The sequence below is a fragment of the Hyla sarda genome, chromosome 8, assembly GCF_029499605.1.
Source record: "Hyla sarda isolate aHylSar1 chromosome 8, aHylSar1.hap1, whole genome shotgun sequence".
In the NCBI taxonomy this organism is placed as follows: domain Eukaryota; kingdom Metazoa; phylum Chordata; class Amphibia; order Anura; family Hylidae; genus Hyla; species Hyla sarda.
In genome coordinates this window covers 47145601-47165825 of record NC_079196.1, presented here as the reverse complement: position 1 = coordinate 47165825, position 20225 = coordinate 47145601, and the positions used below count along the sequence as shown (strand labels likewise).

Below are 20225 nucleotides of genomic sequence, written 5' to 3'. Positions count from 1 at the left end.
CACCATCACACACAGGTACAGACACTATATTATGAACTACACTAACTTTACAGCCCCTGTAGCATAGTCAAATAAAATACAAAATCACGGAATACGTGCAAAAATATATGTTTTGTTTAGTCAGAAAGTGAAAAGGAATATATTCTAAAGCACATCAAAAAACATGAATACTTTTGATGTCCTTTCCATGCACTTTGAAGCGCCAACCAAGTCTTTATTCAGAGGATTGAAGAATGTTCTGAAACAGTAAAAAAAATTGAAAAAAAACACTAAGGGCTTATTCATACTACAGAATATTCGTCCGTAGAGATATTCTGGACAGCAGAAATTCCTTCTGTTGCGGGCACTGGCAGAACAAGCTGGCAGTAGGACCGCACAGAAATGCTCCCTCTCTATAGACAGCAATGCATTTCTGAGTGCATTCCGCCAAAAGAATTAGCGTGTTCATTCTTCCGGCAGAGTCTCGGGGGTCTTTAACTTCCGTGGTAGAACATCCACTACAGAAATTAGTGTGAATGGTGCAACAGAAATCACATTGAAAGCAATGGAAGGCTGCTGAACCGTTAATCTGTAGTATGAATGGGTAGGGTCACATGTGCCATAATTGCTGCTTATATTCCTACCCATTAAAGTGAAGGGCTGATTTTGCTACCTAGTGATGTCATGGACATGCCCCTCGTGCTGTCACGCCACGCCCCCTCCACACATGCCTATGAGAGGGGGCGTGGCAGCCCATAGACATGAATGGAGGGGGCATGGCGTCACGACTGAACGTGGCCGTGATGTCATGTCTCTGTCTCGGAGGCAGCACCAGGCACAGAATGCCAGGGGCTGCACCGAGATCGTGGGAGTCCCAGCGGCGGGACAACTGTGAACATACATCTTATCCCCTATCCAAAGGATAGGGGATAAAATGTATAAAGCCAGAATACCCCTTTAACATATACATCCCTTGTGTGGCTCAAGTGCAGTATTGAGTTAATCGGAAAAGTATTTGTGGTTATCTGTATCAGAAGTCGTGAGTTTCATGGACTACTGGACAGCATTGCTTGGTCAACCACATTGCTGGGATTTAGTAAAGGACAACAAAGTACGACCAGCATCGTCCACATTGGTTTCACATTTTTTTCTATTGCATTATAAGATGCATGTAAACTGTAATGAAGTAAATTCAGCATCTCAGAACATCCCTGTGAACTCATCAAAACGTGGTATAGGTTGGAGTCATACACAGGGTTTTTTGACCAGTTGTTACCATGAAGTCTACAGCCACGTTATTGAAAAATCTATATTATTGTTAGCTTTGTTTTTGGCATTCTTGTTTTAAATTTACTTATTGTTTTATTCAAACAATGCAACAAATTTACAGTGCAGTATGTGTTCATTTAAACTACGGTAATAGAAACACCACCACCACCATAGATTTTTTAGTAAAGTTTAGTAAACAAGGCTGTTTCTCGATTAGACTTATGGTGACGAAAGAACTTAGTCTTACAGTTACAAATTGAGAAATGAAGAGAATAATATCTGCGGAAAGCAAAGACCAAAATATAAGCAAGAATGGGGAGGGGGGGGGGGGTATTTGGCTAGACAAGTGGAGTTATATTGGCGATGTATCATGTGTGTTTGGGGGTTTAGGAGATGTTATGTTTGGCATTTCCTAAACGTGATCCATGGTGTCCAGATCCGATTGAATTTGTTATGAGCTCCGCTAATCTGTATATAGGATCTACCTTAGCGATCCACTCACTAATAGTCTTTTAAATGTCAGAGCTCTGGGGGCAATCCCGGTTCAGGAAAACATGTAGATGAGTACATAGATGAGGGGGGGGGGGGGGGGGATTTTGATGTTTGTCAGACGCCCAATATAAAAAAGGGCATTACATGTAATAGAGAGCAAAAATAAGCAGCATATGCCGACGATATTACATTTTTCATAACTAACCCACAACAAGCTCTTCCACTGGTTAAGGAAATATTCAATTAATTTGGTTATTTATCCAATTTCAAAATAAAATGAAAGTCAGTCCCAGGTCCTCAACATCACTCTTCCAAAGAAAGGAGGTCGATACCTACACCAAACACTCCATCACCTGGTATCAAATACTTAGGTCTCACCACCTCTACCAATCTAAAAGAACTATACGCAATAAATTACATCCCACTAATCAAAAACAGACAAAATCATAGAATCTTGGTCAGTCCCATTTGTCTTATGGCTAGGCAGAAAGAACTTTCTACAATGTATTGTCCTGCCCAAACTGCTTTATGTACTAAAAACACTCCCAATGGCAGTGCCTCTCTCTTCTCTAGTATTAGGAAAACGCTTTCTACGTTTACGGTATTTGGAGGTCTAAACACCCCAGAAAAGTTGCCCATAGCAACCAGATTGCCTATTTTTAACAAGGCCTCTGAAAAATGAAAGCGAACTGCACCGATTTTGATAAACCTCCCCCATTATGTTTTTACAAACATTTGGACACACTACACTGCTGTGTAGAACAGTGGGGTAGGCATAAGTGCTTTCCTCAAAAATATAAGACCAGTATATATATTTTGCTGAATTACGCAGTGGAGTTCCATTGATATTAATAGGTTTTTAAATTTTTTGTGGAATTTTGTGTTCTGAGAACACAAATTCTGCCTGAATTTCGCAATTACATTCAAGCTTTGCAGAACAGAATATCTGCAGAATTTCAGAAATTCCATCATGTTATCATACCCTTAAAAGGAATTCTCATCTCAGCAATCATATAAAATTAAAGGTAAATAATTATTTTTTTCCTGTATTGCACTTTCCTGAAGATCTATGCGGTTCTCACCTCATTGTACTTCCAGTGTCCCCTATGGTTGCTGCCACCACCCAACAGCGTTAACCATACTACAGCAGGGAGAAACACTAAGCAGCCTGGGCACCATCCACCTAAGGCTGGGCTACTGTTGTGTTTTTTGTGAAAAAATAAAAAATTTGTATTTTCATATACTTACAGTATACTTTCTCTGTGCCTGATCCACTCCTTTTGGGTAAAATTTTGTTTCAAAATGAGAGACAAATATGGATCAAAATCCATTCATTAGCCCTAGAGGAGTTCTATTGTTTCCGCAGGGAGATGGAGGCAATTGGTACCTTGGAGGGGGTTAGTAAGGTCAATATTTAAAACTCCCCAGGAAAGAACAAATATAAGTGAAGGCAGCAGCAGCCGCCTTCCCCTATAATGACGGTGGGGGATGCACAGGGAGCAGAAAGTGTAATATCCTATAATAATACAGGAGCTGTGGCAACTGGCTGACCCTTCATGCTAAGGCTATTTATTTTTATTTACCTATTTTATCTATACATTTTTTTAAATGTATTTAATCTATTAGGCATGATGTCCCACTATCACTGCCTAGACAAGTCACAACCTCTTTCCACCCCATTATTCTTCCTGTCGATCTCCAGATCCCGTCCTCATAACTACAGAGAAATGGCTACTAATGTTTGTGTCCTGGCATTATGGGAATTGTGGTTTGGCAACAGCTCCAACACTCTTTGGAAAACACTGATCTAAACCACCAGTGTCAGTCAAAATGAATTTGCTTGAGCATAATAAATAGTTACCTTAATAATTAGGTTACTGACCTAAGCTTTCAGGAAATCATTGTATCAATATGTATGTCTATTGATATAGGCCTACCTACAGGAGGCTGACTTAAAGGGGTACTCCACCCCTAGACATCTTACCCTCTATCCAAAGGATAGGGGATAAGATGTCTGATCACGGGGCCCCGCCACTGGGGACCCCCGTGATCTCTCCTGCTGCACCCCCATACATCAGCAGCCTAAAGCTATGTTTGCTGAAGACGGGCGATACAGGGGATGGAGTATCGGGATGTCATGGCCCGCCCCCTCATGACATCATGCCTCGCCCCCTCAATCCAAGCAAACATAGCTCAAGGCTGCTGATGTACAGGGGTGCAGCAGGAGATATGATGGGATATGATAAGATATCTGATCGCAGGGGTTCTGCTGCTGGGGGCCAGCAGCAGAACCCCTGCGATCAGATATCTTATCCCCTATCCTTTGGAGTACCCCTTTAATGGAAGAATTGCAAAAGTTCCAGCTTATGCCTGTACATAGGAAAATAGGTAGTAGCTTTAGTGATCCAGACAATTCCTTATGTAAAATGTCTACTTATACATAAAGGAAGTCCATGTCCTTTTGCTTTATTAACAATGGAGCTTTTCAGGAGTAATTCATTCTAGTCTTTGGCTTCTTGAAGGTAATCCTGTGGCCTTTTTTTTTTTGGCAATATCTAGTTTCGACCAAAGTGCGAGTTTACTCCTTTGACGATTCCGCAGGGAAACAGCCGAGATATTAAGTGACAGGTGGAACCATGTAAATTCCATATATTAAATGAACAGCCATTTATAGATACATCAGAAGTAAACATATAGCAAATTATTAAAATCAATGATTTTCTTTAGGTTATAAAATATAATTTATGCAATCAGTAATATATATATGTCCATAAGTTATAAATAGTATTTTAATGGGATAGAACATAGATATCTTAAGAAGCCTTTCAGTGGGATTCTTCAGAATGGACAGGATATATAGCAAACTAAAATTATTATAATATATATTTATTATGGTCCATTGGAGTGTCCAAAGAACAGAATTTGATTGATTTTAAATTTTCTATATTACTTTACTAGATAAGGGTTTTTAACATTTGAATATTTTTTCTTCATTTGCCTTAGAAAAAAATTCCCTTTATATTTTTATTTTGCCTATTTATTTGGACAAATATTCTACAAGCCATAGTATTACACAATATTTTACACGTATGACTATGTTCACAGGTAGAATTTGGTCAGTAGGAAAAACCAGGAGTGTTTCTGTGAAACACAAAAAACATTGAGCAAATCATTCCATTGTGGTTCTCATTGTGCCGGTTCCACTGCTGGTTTTGGTTACAAACACCGATCAATATGTTACATACAAACATAGCCTAGTATTTGAGGGTAAAACCAACATTTTGAAAATGGCCTCAATTCTTCACCATAAATTCTCCCTCTGACGATTAAACATTTTACACGATTCCTTCCTCAAATCTAAATGAAACAGTCAATAGATCAGAAGCATCGCTTGGCAGAATGGAAGGTTTTAAATATCATAGATGAAACCTGGTCATCTGATATACATCACTATACAAAGACAAAACTATAAAACCACATAACCATTGTGATAGCCATAAAATGCACATGACAACATCAATGAAAGTGACAATACTGTTGCCCAAGATGGATTCAGCTTTTGTAACCCATGATGTACAAACCAATCATTCATGATAACATTATTGATTTTTTATTTTTATTTAGCCCAATAAAGCGTATCTGGTATTTTCAAGTAGGGTTTAAAAACGTTAAGGCTCCTTGTAGATTACGGCACTTGGCTTCCAATAAAAAGCCAGCGCATAAATGGATACAGCCTGTAATAATTGCATGGCAAAGGAAATAAAAAAAATAAATAAAATAAATAAATATATATGCTATTAAATGTGCTACAATGCATCCTAGCAGAGTCCATCTACAGTAAGAATATTGTTCTGCGTTGCCTGACCACGGATGGCTAACTTTAGCTCAAGATCTTTCAGATCAAATCTTCGCTACCTTAATTAAACATGGGCGCTCACATTTTAATAAAGGGCCTTGCGATCACACGTAGTGTTGTTTCCCATTCAGCTTTTTCATCAGTACAATGACCTTTAATCCCCCCAGCGCCTCCTCCTTGTCTCTGCAGTTAAAACCTAGCATTGTGGAGTCATTTACATAATGCCTGTACATGTCCAAACAGCTGAAAGGAAAAAATAAAAAATAAAAAAAATAAAAAATAAATCATGTGATTCTGCAGCAAAACAAATACCAGAAGATAAATTGTAACTTTGAATCTATAGTATTTGATCCTATTGCCTGGTTATTCGAGGAATATGAATTTCAACATTTAAAAGTATGACACAATGCACAACACAAATTTCTGTTACGTAATTTAGACTATATTTTCAAATTAAAAATATTGGATTATTTTTTTTTTGTTTTCCTTTCATCTACGCTATCGGTTAATCCCTCGCTTAATTATCCGGGATTTAAATGCAACACAATTAAAAACAAATTGTTAAGATAAATTCCAAGTTAAGCCCCCAATACGGTCTTTGCTGATTTTACTCTTACTGGCTGAATTTGTGTAGTCAGCTATTGTAATGGAAATGAGCCGCAAGACAAAGGCGCTTTAATTGAAAGCTGACAGCCCAAAATGTATAAAATGAAAAGCTTTGGATGTGTTTATGTAGATGCTAATGGACTGGGATAAATACAGTGTTTAGGCAGGCCATTCCCTAAATTCTTGTGCTATTAGTATATATAGCTATGCTATGGTTGTCAAAATGAGGAATATACTATGAAGGAAAAAAAAAAAAAAAAAAAAAAAAAGGAAATTATATATAAATAATTTTATATAGTTAATTGTAAAAACTACATAGCAAGCAAATACTACAGCATTTGTACTTAAAATGGAAAAAATATTAATTGCAACTATGGCAGTTTATGTATTTTTAACAATTATTTCTAAATATGGACAGCACCATAAAAAAATAAAAATAAAAAATAAAATGTTTTTTTTTTTTTTTTTTAAATCACGGAATGCAATATGCTAGATAGGACATTATATAGGCATTAGTTTATAAAAAAAAAAAAAATTTCGGCTAATGATATATTTGCACTCTAATTGGCCAAGCACAGGCCATTCAATCACACATGTATGACAATGCAAGAACCCATATTCCCATGCCCAATACTCTATATGCAAATGAGCATCATCAAAACAATTACATCCACATTAAGCATTTCGTTCACATGGTCTAAGCCGCCAAACGTTACGAATACCGAAAAAAATGATAACTGACCTGCTCAGAACGCTGCTTGCCCATCCATACCCTCTCCACCTGAATAAATCCTAATAATAATCCGTAAAACGTTGATTCCTGGTAGATTGCATGGTCAGAAGCGGACGTTGGTGCCTGTATTTGGATAAAGCATTTTTTTTTTTTTTCTTTCCTTGCAAATTTGCCAAAGCAGTATTTTATAGCCGGTAGCATAGGCTTTATTGTTAGAGCCCCTAGTCTGCACAAAGACTCATTACCTACTGCTTGTAGAACAGCTCCAGCCTCACTGAGCCTGCCTGGATTGTGATCACATGGGAGTCTTGTCTGAGAAATCCAGGCGTCCACTGACTTCACTGTCTATGGATATTTTTATCAGCTGAATCCGAGCAAGAGGAAGGGCCAGCGAATCAGTCAAGCTGTTTGAAGTCATTAATCCACTACAAATCAAAGAAAATCCCCAAACAACGTGCTTTGTTTATTTATTTATTTATTTTTTGTATTTTTTACCGAAAAGAAAAAAAAATGTCGTCTACGGATCTTAATGGGATTTCTGGTGAATTAGCATAACACCCTATATGACGGGACATAAATGATTTTTATAGGAATTATGCCAGATTCTGGAGTATGATATGTAATGAAGATAATTAGTTTAGAACAACAAAAGATCAATCACCCACAGAGGAATTATTACGTTTCGGGGATTTCTTTATCCCGGCTAAACAAATCTGTATACAGAGCTTTATTGAGGAATACAAAATCTGGAAGCTGTAGACCAAAGGTGTCCAAACTGTGGCCCTCCAGCTGTTGCAAAATTTCAGATACTGCAAACCAGTGGTGTCCAAACTATGGCCCTCCAGTTGTTGCGAAACTACAATTCCCAGCATGCCCGGACAGCCAACGGCTGTCCGGGCATGCTGGGAGTTGTAGTTCTGCAACAGCTGAAGGTCCACAGTTTGGACACCACTATTTTGCAGTATCTGACATTTTGCAACAGCTGGAGGGCCACAGTTTGGACGCCACTATTTTGCAGTATCTGAAATTTTGCAACAGCTGGAGGGCCACAGTTTGGACGCCACTATTTTGCAGTATCTGAAATTTTGCAACAGATGGAGGGCCACAGTTTGGACATCACTGTTTTGCAGTATCTGAAAATTTGCAACAGCTGGAGGGCCACAGTTTGGACACCACTGTTTTGCAGTATCTGAAATTCTGCAACAGCTGGAGGGCCACAGTTTGGACACCACTATTTTGCAGTATCTGACATTTTGCAACAGCTGGAGGGCCAAAGTTTGGACACCACTATTTTGTAGTATCTGAAATTTTGCAACAGCTGGAGGGCCACCGTTTGGACATCACTGTTTAGCAGTATCTGAAAATTTGCAACAGCTGGAGGTTCACAGTTTGGACACCACTGTTTTGCAGTATCTGAAATTCTGCAACAGCTGGAGGGCCACAGTTTGGACACCACTGTTTTGCAGTATCTGAAATTCTGCAACAGCTGAAGGGCCACAGTTTGGACACCACTATTTTGCAGTATTTGACATTTTGCAACAGCTGGAGGGCCAAAGTTTGGACATCACTGTTTTGCAGTATCTGAAATTTTGCAACAGCTGGAGGGCCACAGTTTGGACACCACTATTTTGCAGTATCTGAAATTTTGCAACAGCTGGAGGGCCACAGTTTGGACACCACTGTTTTGCAGTATCTGAAATATTGCAACAGCTGGAGGGCCACAGTTTGGACACCACTATTTTGCAGTATCGGAAATTTTGCAACAGCTGGAGGGCCACATTTTGGACACCCCTATTTTGCTGTATCTGAAATTTTGCAACAGCTGGAGGGCCACATTTTGGACACCCCTATTTTGCAGTATCTGAAATTTTGCAACAGCTGGAGGGCCACAGTTTGGACACCACTATTTTGCAGTATCTGAAATTTTGCAACAGCTGGAGGGCCACAGTTTGGACACCACTGTTTTGCAGTATCTGAAATATTGCAACAGCTGGAGGGCCACAGTTTGGACACCACTGTTTTGCAGTATCTGAAATTTTGCAACAGCTGGAGGGCCATTGTTTGGACACCACTGTTTTGCAGTATCGGAAATTTTGCAACAGCTGGAGGGCCACATTTTTGACACTCCTATTTTGCAGTATCTGAAATTTTGCAACAGCTGGAGGGCCACATTTTGGACACCCCTATTTTGCAGTATCTGAAATTTTGCAACAGCTGGAGGGCCACATTTTGGACACCCCTATTTTGCAGTATCTGAAATTTTGCAACAGCTGGAGGGCCACAGTTTGGACACCACTATTTAGCAGTATCTGAAATTTTGCAACAGCTGGAGGGCCACAGTTTGGACACCACTGTTTTGCAGTATCTGAAATATTGCAACAGCTGGAGGGCCACAGTTTGGACACCACTGTTTTGCAGTATCTGAAATTTTGTAACAGCTGGAGGGCCACAGTTTGGACACCACTGTTTTGCAGTATCTGAAATTTTGCAACAGCTGGAGGGCCACAGTTTGGACACCACTATTTTGCAGTATCTGAAATTTTGCAACAGCTGGAGGGCCACAGTTTGGACACCACTGTTTTGCAGTATCTGAAATATTGCAACAGCTGGAGGGCCACAGTTTGGACACCACTATTTTGCAGTATCGGAAATTTTGCAACAGCTGGAGGGCCACATTTTGGACACCCCTATTTTGCAGTATCTGAAATTTTGCAACAGCTGGAGGGCCACATTTTGGACACCCCTATTTTGCAGTATCTGAAATTTTGCAACAGCTGGAGGGCCACAGTTTGGACACCACTGTTTTGCAGTATCTGAAATATTGCAACAGCTGGAGGGCCATAGTTTGGACACCACTGTTTTGCAGTATCTGAAATATTGCAACAGCTGGAGGGCCACAGTTTGGACACCACTGTTTTGCAGTATCTGAAATTTTGTAACAGCTGGAGGGCCACAGTTTGGACACCACTGTTTTGCAGTATCTGAAATTTTGCAACAGCTGGAGGGCCAAAGTTTGAACACCACTGCTATAGACGGTAAGTACATATAACAGGGTATTCTCTCCCAGAAGGTAGAACTTAGAAGGTAGAAAAGCAATGACTCAAAATATTAGAAATATATTTCATTTTTATGTATTTCTTTTATTTATACAAAAACATTATTTATTTATGTACTTGTTTGTTTATTTTTCTAATGGAAATCTGGAAAGCAATGCTTGGACTGGATTCGAAAGCATGGAAATATGGGGGAGATTTATCAAAACCTGTGCCGAGGAAAAGTTGCCCAGTTGCCCATAGCAACCAATCAGATCGCTTCTTTCATTTTGCAGAGGCCTTGTTAACCCCTTAACGACCAAGGACGTCTATTTACATCCTTGGCCGCCTCCCGTGATATAACGCTGGGTCACGCGGTGACCCCGCGTCATATCGGGTCGGTCCCGGCATGTATCTGATGCCGGGACCCGGGCTAATAGCGCGCAGCAGCGATCGCGGTGCCGCACTATTAACCCTTTTGACGCGGCGTTCAAAGTTGAACGCGTGTCTAAAACGAAAGTGGAAGCTGCCCGGCTGCTCAGCGGGGCTGATCATGACTACCGCAGTGAAAATGTGGTGTCCCGATCAGCTGGGACACGAGCGGAGGTCCTCTTACCTGCCTCCGGCGTGTCCCCTCGGCGATTGATTGCTCCAAGCCTGAGATTCAGGCTTGAGCAATCGACCGCCGATAACGCTGATCATTGCAAAGCTATGGCTTTGCAGAGAACAGTGCTGGCCCTATGGGAGCTATAACACTGCAAAAAAAAAGTGTAAAAAAAAAAGTTAATAAATGTGATTTAACCCTTTCCATAATAAAAGTTCAAATCCCCCCCCTTTTCCCATTAAAAAAACACTATGTAAATAAAAATAAATATAAACATATGTGGTATCACCGCATGCGTAAATGTCCGAACTATAAAATTATATCATTAATTAAACTGCATGGTAAATGGCGTACGCGCAAAAAAATTCCAAATTCCAAAATAACGTATTTTTGGTTGCTTTTTATATAATGACAAAATGAATAAAAAGCGATCAAAAAGTCCGATCAATACAAAAATGGTACTGCTAAAAACTTCAGATCACTGTGCAAAAAATGAGCCCTCATACTATGCGGAAAAATAAAAAAGTTATAGGGGTCAGAAGATGACAATTTTAAACGTTTACATTTTCCTGCATGTAGTTATGATTTTTTCCAGAAGTGCGACAAAATCAAACCTATATAAGTAGGGTATCATTTTAATCGTATGAACCTACAGAATAAAGAGGTGTCATTTTTTACCGAAAAATGTACTGTGTAGAAACAGAAGCCCCCAAAATTTACAAAATGGCGTTTTTTCTTCAATTTCGTTGCACAATGATTTTTTTTTCCGTTTCACCGTAGATTTTTGGGTAAAATGACTGATGTCACTGCAAAGTAGAATTGGTGGCGCAAAAAATAATCCATCATATGGATTTTTAGGTGCAAAATTGAAAGGGTTATGATTTTTAAAAGGTAAGGAGGAAAAAACGAAAGGGCAAAAAACGGAAAAACCTGTGGTCCTTAAGGGGTTAAGAATGAAAGAAGTGATCTGATTGGTTGCTATGGGCAACTGGGCAACTTTTCCCCTAGACAGGTTTTGACAAATCATTCTTCCCCATTGTATATAGGAAAGACTGCTACGTCTTCTCTCTTTTGTATCCGCTCCGGTTTTTGGCTCTGCATATAAAATTCCATTCTAAGAATAGGGTCACCCATGCCGTATTTTATTACATTTTGCGTCATATTTTCTGCAGCTGATTTTGCTACCCATTAGGGGAGATTTATCAAAACCTGTGTAGAGGAAAAGTGGACCAGTTGCCCATAGCAACCAATCAGATGGATTCTTTCATTTTTAAAAAGGGGCTCTGAAAAATAAAAGAAGCAATGTATGGGCAACTGCTCCTCTTTTCCTCTGCACAGGTTTTCATAAATGCCCCCCAATTGACTATATGTGTGCACCAACAGCTCATTTTCCTTTGACTATGATGGAACACAATTTTATAATAAAATTGGTGTTACCACTAGAAAAATAGATGTGAACATAGCCTAATAAAATGCATTAACCCCTTAAGGACCCGGGCTTTTTCCGTTTTTTCATTTTCAATTTTTCCTCCTTAACTTTAAAAAATCATAACTCTTAAAAATTTTCACCTAAAATTATATATAATGGCTTAATTTTTGCGTCACTAATTCTACTTTGTAATGACATTAGTCATTTTACCCAAAAATCTACGGTGAAACGGGAAAAAAAAATCAATGTGCGACAAAATTGATGAAAAAACGCTATTTTGTAAGTTTTGGGGGCTTCTGTTTTTATGCAGTACATTTTTTGTCAAAAATGATGCCTTATCTTTATTCTGTAGGTCCATACGGTTAAAATGATACCCTACGTGTATAGGTTTGAATTTGTATCACTTCCGAAAAAAATCATGAATACATGCAGGAAAATTTATACGTTTAAAATGGTAATCTTTTGACCCCTATAACTTTTTTATTTTTCTGTGTTCAGGGCACTTCGAGGACTCATTTTTTGCGCCGTCAACTGAAGTTTTTAGCGGTACAATTTTTGTTCTGATCAGACTTTTTGATCACTTTTTATTCACTTTTTTGTGGTATAAAAAGTGATCAAAAATGCGCTATTTTGGACTTTGGAATTTTTTTGCGCGTACGCCATTGAACGAGCGGTTTAAAAAGTGGTATATTTTTATAATTTGGACATTTCCGCACGCGGCGATACCACATATGTTTATTTTTATTATTATTTACATAATGTTTTTTTTATTTTTGGAAATGCCGGGTGATTCAAACTTTTATTAGGGGAAGGGATAATTGAAAGGGTTAATGATTTTTTTACACTTTTTTAATGCAATATTATAGCTCCCATAGGGGGCTATAACATTGCATTAACTGATCTTTTACACTGATTGATTCATCTCCATAGGAATGGATCAATCAGTGTTTTCGGCGATTGAATGCTCAAGCCTGGATCTCAGGCTTGAAGCATTCATTCGGCAATCGGACAGCGCAGGAGAAGGTAAGAAGACCTCCTCCTGTACTATAGCTGTTCGGGATGCCGCGATTATACCGCGGCGATCCCGAACAGCTCCCTGAGCTAGCCGGGCACTTTTACTTTCGTTTTTAGCCGCGCGCTATTAGAGGCGGGTCCCGGCTTCACTATGATGCCGGGCCCGCCGCGATATGATGCGGGGTCACCGTGTGACCCCGCGTTATATCGCAGGACCGGGACTCATGACGTATGCATACGTCATGGGTCCTTAAGAGGTTAAAGGAAAACTGTCAGCTTGCTCCCCCCGCACTGACCAGTGGTACTGGCTGGTAGTGCGGGGGACGCTGATCAGTTTGATGCTTACCGTGCCCTGATCCGCCACGCCATTCGGGCATAATCTTCTATTTTCAGTATATGCTAATGAGGTGCTAACTGGCACTGGCCGGGCTAACTGGCACTCTGACGTCAGTGCCGCCGGCCGCAGCGCCGCCCAGCTCATCAATATTCCTCCCCTCTCTCTTCATTACAGAGCGGGGAGAAGAGGGAGAGGCAGAGGGAGGGGAGGAATATTGATGAGCTGGGCGGCGCTGCGGCCAGCGGCACTGACGTCAGAGTGCCAGTTAGCCCGGCCGGTGCCAGTTAGCACCTCATTAGTATATACCGAAAATAGAAGATTACGGCCGAACGGCGCGGCAGATCTGGGCACGGTAAGCATCAAACTGATCAGCGTCCCCCGCTCTACCAGCCAGTACCGCTGATTAGTGCGAGGGAGAAAGATCACAGTTTTCCTTTAAAGAGGTACTCCAATGTTTTACTTCTTATTCCCAGTGCTCTGGTCCTCCTTGTGCACGGAGCGGGATCACCATTCCTCCTTCATACATATCTATAGGAGCTCCAGAGATACACAAGTATGTTCATCTGCAGAAGCCTCTAGCATTGTATACCTGTCTGTCCTGGCATTAAAGGTGTACTCCGCCCCTAGAAATCTTATCCCCTATTCACAACTCCGCCCCGTGTGACGTCACGCCTCGCCCCCTCAATGCAAGTCTATGGGAGGGGGCGTGATGGACCTCCCATAGACTTGCATTAAGGGGGTGGGGCATGACGTCACACGCGGCGGAGTTGTGACGTCATGCTCTTCCGCCATTGTGGTGGGGATCCGAAGCCTCCAGCGTTGCCCGGAAGCCGTACAGGTGGGTGCTGCAGCCGAGATCCCGGGGGTGCCCAGCAGCGGGACCCCCGCGATCTGACATCTTATCCCCTATCCTTTGGATAGGGGATAAGATTTCTAGGGGCGGAGTACACCTTTAAAACCACCAAAAATCCATCTGTTTGTGAGTCTGTACCTCTCTGCTCATTCCAGACAACCAGTATATTGAATACACTGCTTTCCCTCTACTTTTTTGTCACAGTCTCCCCACCCTTGCTTACTCCCCTCCTACATTACTCCTGCCAGTTCCCTGCCCACAGCTGTGGCAGAACATTTCAGTACACAGCAGACTATTTCTCTGCAGTCAGTAATTTAGCAGAACCTGCTGTATTCTTTCCGTGGCTGTTGCTCTGCCTGTGGCATTGCTCTGCACAAAGCAGCATGCTGAAACCCCACCTTATTCTTCCCTAAGGTTAGGTTCACACTACGGAATCTCTGGGCAGAAAATTCTCCAATAGACGGCAATGTGTTCCGCGAGTATTTCCACCTGAAGATTGAGCACCACCATTCTTCATGCGGAAATTTCCAAGCGGATTTTCTGTTCACAAATTCCGCTTCACAAATTTCGCAGTGTGAATTTGTGAACGGAAACCCATTCCCTACACTATACATTTTAGCAAGCGGAATTACTGCCTGCAATTTCAAAGCGGAATTGCAGGCGGAAATTCCGTAGTGTGAATCTGGCCTAAATGTCCCAATAAAGATGTAGATGCGTATATACAGGTACATGGTGATGTTGGCTGTAAGGGCTGGTCACAGGCGATGACATCACTCAGGGGGCAGGGCTTGAGCTTAGAGACAAGATCTAGTCACGCCTTCTGGCAGCAGATGATGATGTGTTGTCTTGGGAAAGGACAACACAACCTCCTGTCACGGGAGTCAAACACAAGCATGCTGAGGCCGGTACAAAGTTATATGTCTGGGGGTAATTTATCTGAATACAATTTATTTGCTAATTGTTGCCCCCAAAAAAATTCGGGCTTGCCATTTATGCTGGCCAGGCCACAATTAATTAAATGGTCATGGATAATGGTTAAAAAGAGGTGTGGCCTAAACTAATGCCATATTTTCTGAAGATTTAGCATGTATTGTAGCAGAATATACACTATCTTGGAGCTAGCATAGATTTCAGAGCATAGTGCATGGGGCAGCGCTGCAGTAAAAACAAAAGGAAAAAACGCTGCAGTGCCTGATTTATTAAAGGGGTACTCTGGTGGAAAACTTTAATTTTTTTTTAAATCAACTGATGTCAGAAAGTTAAACAGATTTGTAAATTACGTCTGTTAAAAAATCTTAATCCTTCCAGTACTTATTAGCAGCTGTATACTGCAGAGAAAATTATTTTCTTTTTGGATTTCTTTTCTGTCATGACAGTGCTCTCTGCTGACACATCTGTCCATGTCAGGAACTGTCCAGAGTAGGAGAAAATCCCCATAGAAAACACATGCTGCTCTGGACAGTTCCTGACATGGACAGAGGTGTCAGCAGAGAGCACTGTGCTCGTGGCAGAAAATAAATTTTAAAAAAGAAAATAATTCTCTCTGTAGTATACAGCATAATTTAATAGAAATAATTTACAAAAAAAAATAAAAATAAATAAATAAAAACATTTTTTCCACCGGAGTACCCTTTTAAGTGGTGTGCACCTCCTAATGACTCCGCTAAATCCTACAGCCGCAGCATCTTACTGGAATGGGAGATGCCAGTCTAAGTAAATTTCCCCAAAGCATTTAATATCTTTATATTTTCTTGAATTTTGTGGATTTTAATTTCCCCATGGAAATCAATGGGAAAAAACTACAACGAATGCCCAGTGGATCCAAGATAACCATTGCCATACTGTGGATATAGAATCGCACAGCGGGTCCATTTCTGCTGCTGGAATTTTTTTTTAAATGTCATCCATTTTTCTACACAAGGTGAGGCATGATGTTTTTTTCTTTAAAAAACTCCATATCTAGATGTTAATTGGGGGTCAGTAGAAAAATATAAAACACAAGACCTACAATGCTTGTTTGTTTGTGATGTTTCTTCTTCCTGTAGTATAAGTTTCCACTTGTCTTTTCCTTGAAAATTTTTTTACCTGAAAAGTGCTCCAAAAATGCCTTGTAATTTTGGAACTCCCTAGATGCAAATTTTTGCATTACATTTTTTTTTAGTCTTTGACATTTTTTTCTTTGCAGTTTTTTCTTCTGCGTGTGCCAAGTCATGTGATTCTTTCATCACAAGACTCAAGGATTTCTATTGAAGAAATGGGGAAAAAAACACCAGAAATAATGCATGATTGGTTGCAATGGTCTATTTCCATGGAAAAGCATGTATTTCGGCACGTCTTGTAGGAATTAGGGTGTTCTGTGTCCCCTGTTGGAATGGTAGTTGAGTGCACAGGCTTCTGCTCCACTCAGTCTCTTTGGGACCCCTAGATGTTGGACCCCAAACAATAAGATACAGTGACCCCCGACCTACAATAGCCCCGACATACGATCATTTCAACATACAACGGCCTCTCAGAGGCCATCGCATGTTGAAGGCAGCATCATCATACGATGCTTTTGTATGTCGGGGCCATCGCATAAACGGTTATCTGGCAGCGCAGACTGCTTCAGCTGCCACCGGATAGCCGTTTACGGTGCCCCGTGTGGTCCGCTGACGATCACTTACCTGTCCTCGGGGCTCCGGCGCGTCCTATTCGGGATCCCCTGCATCGTCGGCGCTCTCCATCGTCGTCATCACGTTGCTGCACATGCCGTCCCGTCATCCAATAGGAGCGGCGTGCGTAGCGTCGTGATGACGGCGACGGAGAGCGAGGATGCCGGGGAAGCAGAGGCCTTGCCGGAGCGTCGGGGACACCCCGGGGACACGGCGACAGTGATGGACGGCGACATCCCGGGCAGCAGTGACGGTCCGGAGCGGCGGGGACAGGTGAGTACAACTTCCTCTAACAGTGGTCTCCAACCTGCGGACCTCCAGATGTTGCAAAACTACAACCCCCAGCATGCCCGGACAGCCGTTGGCTGTCCGGGCATGCTGGGTGTTGTAGTTTTGCAACATCTAGAGGTCCGCAGGTTGTAGACCACTGTCCTATACTTTACATTGCACGGATCCCTCAACATACAATGGTTTCAACTAATGATGGTCCATTTGGAAAGGATTACCATCGTATGTTGAGGGACCACTGTATTTGGATAGGTGATAACTATCTTGGGGACATCCTATAAATGTAAAAAATACAAGTTTTGGGATTTCTTATTATTCTGTTTACTATGGATGTAAAAATGATAAAGAAAACTGATACTTAAATGATACTGGTGTATTATAATGTAGAGAGGGGAGATCCAAGAGCTTAATCCATAAGGACTCATACCTACCCCATGTGATTTGTATATACTGCTACCACTATGTCAAGAGATCGGAGGAGGGGCATATTAAAATTCTGGCAAATTCTCATAACGTACTATCCTGGGATTTCTTATCCTTCCTGTGTATAATCCTATGTTGTACAGAGAGGTTATTAACAAATATCGTATCAGTGGGAGATCAAGCACAAGGAATTCGGGCTCGTGGTGTAAGAACATCGGAGGCTGAAGTTATATAATTCATCACTGCTGAGCACATGAAATATTAATGATAATAAACTATATATGAGAAGCTGTAGTCCAGGAAACTACATCTGCTACACACAGGGGGTCATGTATGCAACAGTGGTAATGTCTATGGCAAGACGTTCCAAACTTGGTGCCGCAACACATTAGTGTGTTGGTGGCAGTTCCCAGCTGTGACGCGGGACCCTATCGTTAGTGTTGGGCGGGAATATTCGCATTTCGAATTTTTATCGTGAATATAAAAAATTCACGAATTTGTGAATATTACGAATATATTCGATATATTCGAAATTACGAATATTCACTTTTTTCCGCATATGCGCATATTCCTTCTTTTCACTTGTGGGCCAATTAGAATGATGCAAATACACTTGTCAGAGGTTATTTTTAGGCGTATTTTATGCTGCAGATCCGCCGCTGAAGGACCTCTGTAAGCTGCCTTTACATGTGCCTGCTCAGAGCGGCAAAACACCGCTATGAGCAGACACACTGCGATGTGCAAGTCGCCGCGCGTATGCGCAGTATACTCGCACATCGCGGCAGCTCTCGGCCTGGCTCATAGAGCAGGGGGAGCGGCTGTGATGTGTGTGAGTACACTGCACATGCACGGCGACATGCACATCGCTTCAGTGTGTCTGCTCTTAGCGCCGTATTGCTCCTCCGAGCGGGAACATGTAAAGGCACCATACAGCGGTCCTTCAGCGGTGGATCTGCAGCATAAAATACGCTGGGGATCCGCTCATGTGAACGTACCCTTAAGGATATGCTGTTTATGCAAGTCTCTGTTCTACAAGTTGTAATATGTAGAGAATGGAGTGGTCTGGCACTAACAAGATTAGGGTAAGTCGAAACAGCTAACGGAGAGTTGCAGCATGACAATCCAGACAACGGATGGCAATAATGGTGCAACGTCTGAAAGAGCAGGAAGAACCATGTAGAAACAGAGGACAAGACCGCACTCACCATCCAACTCGGCTTTATTCAAGCGTTGAAGATGACATAAGGTATGTGCTCAGGTGGAGGCGGGGAGCAAATGCTCCCCGCCTCCACCTGAGCACATACCTTATGTCATCTTCAACTCTTGAATAAAGCCGAGTTGGATGGTGAGTGCGGTCTTGTCCTCTGTTTCTACATCTGTTCTACAAGTATAGGTTCCCCAAACGTGCTTTAGGTTCAATCATTCATTTGCTTTCTTTATCCCAACTGGACAGCATTGATTCTGGCTCTAACTTTATTCTGCATCCCAGTCACGTATTAAACAAGCATTGAACGCTCGCCTGCATGAGGCCTTTCTCTGACCCGAGTATTTTTCCTTCTGAAAGTTCTGTCTTTTTCTTGGATTAATTGCACATACTACAGTATACTGAGGCAGGCACACTCCTCTCATACATTAATGTATGGCGCTCATTCATTACGCAGACCGCTGTCCTTGTAAGAATCTCTCTCAATCATCCCGGCCATGAGTAGAATTGAAGAGCGTCTTATTCCTTGTATATAATATGTGTAGGCGGGAAGTTTTGTCAACCATTGGAAAATGCAGAAAGTGAATGTATGGAACTGTAAGGAGATTGTGTATATATTGTACATGTTTAATCAATACATATGTGTCACCCCCTGCTTGTTCAGTGTCATCATTTGCAAACAACATGGACTTTGAGGTGTGTATAAGCATCTCTATGTCACTTTGCCAGTGGCATAACATAAACTTACTGGGCGCCAATGCAAAATATGTGCCATGTGCAATATCCAGCACCGGTGAGAGGTCCTCCTATGTGACAGAGGGGCCTATGAGCACCCTCAGGCACCAAAGCTCGGTTATACCTTTTCTAGATTCCTACAAATGCATTACAAGGTACACGCCACTTTTCTTGTGTCAGTACAAGACAACATACAATTCGAAAATACAAGCCTTATACCCGTCATTCCCAGTCTTGCTCTTCAGGAGACTGGGAAAGCTGGGTGGCATACATATTTCCGGCATGCTCGGCCAGCCATAGTTGTAGCCTTGCTACAGCTGGAGGCACATATGTTAGGAAAATTGCATTAGAATATTAGTAAACCTGGATAGCTGAATGAGGCTGCACAATAATGGCCACCGACCCGCTGTGCGGAACAGAATGTCAAAAAAATTGCTTCTCATGAATACTCCAAGTCTTATCCCTGTCAACCATTCCCAAGAACGACTGGGTTGGAGATTGATGACAGATAAAATAACAAATTATTCAACATACAATGAATATATGAATATTTTATATACAAAGGGGGAGATTTATCAAAGGATTTAGACTGGTTTTTCCTGTCTAAATTTGTCGCACAGAAAGTCGCAGTCTAAATCTGTGCGACTTTTCTGCGACTTTTGCTCTAGAGGATTTTTAGAACATGATGTATGCAAGTCTATTTTAGACTGAAATGCATTG

General features: G+C 41.4%; 1 protein-coding gene and 1 long non-coding RNA gene across 5 annotated transcripts in view; one reads left to right on the top strand and one right to left on the bottom strand.

Annotated features, from left to right (window-relative positions):
* Positions 1-20225, bottom strand: part of CSRNP3 (cysteine and serine rich nuclear protein 3) — a 150571-nt gene that overhangs the window by 41443 nt on the left and 88903 nt on the right. The window contains exons 1-2 of one of the 4 annotated variants that reach the window (XM_056534895.1): positions 7181-7199; positions 6945-7058 (exon numbers count right to left, since the gene is read on the bottom strand). The exons of 1 other annotated variant lie outside the window; for it this stretch is intronic. The gene's annotated coding sequence lies outside the window, so the exon portion shown is untranslated. 2 more of the 4 variants (XM_056534896.1, XM_056534893.1) reach the window with 2 other exon arrangements.
* LOC130284493 (uncharacterized) overlaps positions 9835-20225 on the top strand; it is a 66720-nt gene continuing 56329 nt past the window's right edge. The window contains exon 1 of the long non-coding RNA XR_008847052.1: positions 9835-9970. This is a non-coding gene — a long non-coding RNA (uncharacterized LOC130284493). The remainder of the gene's footprint in view (positions 9971-20225) is intronic.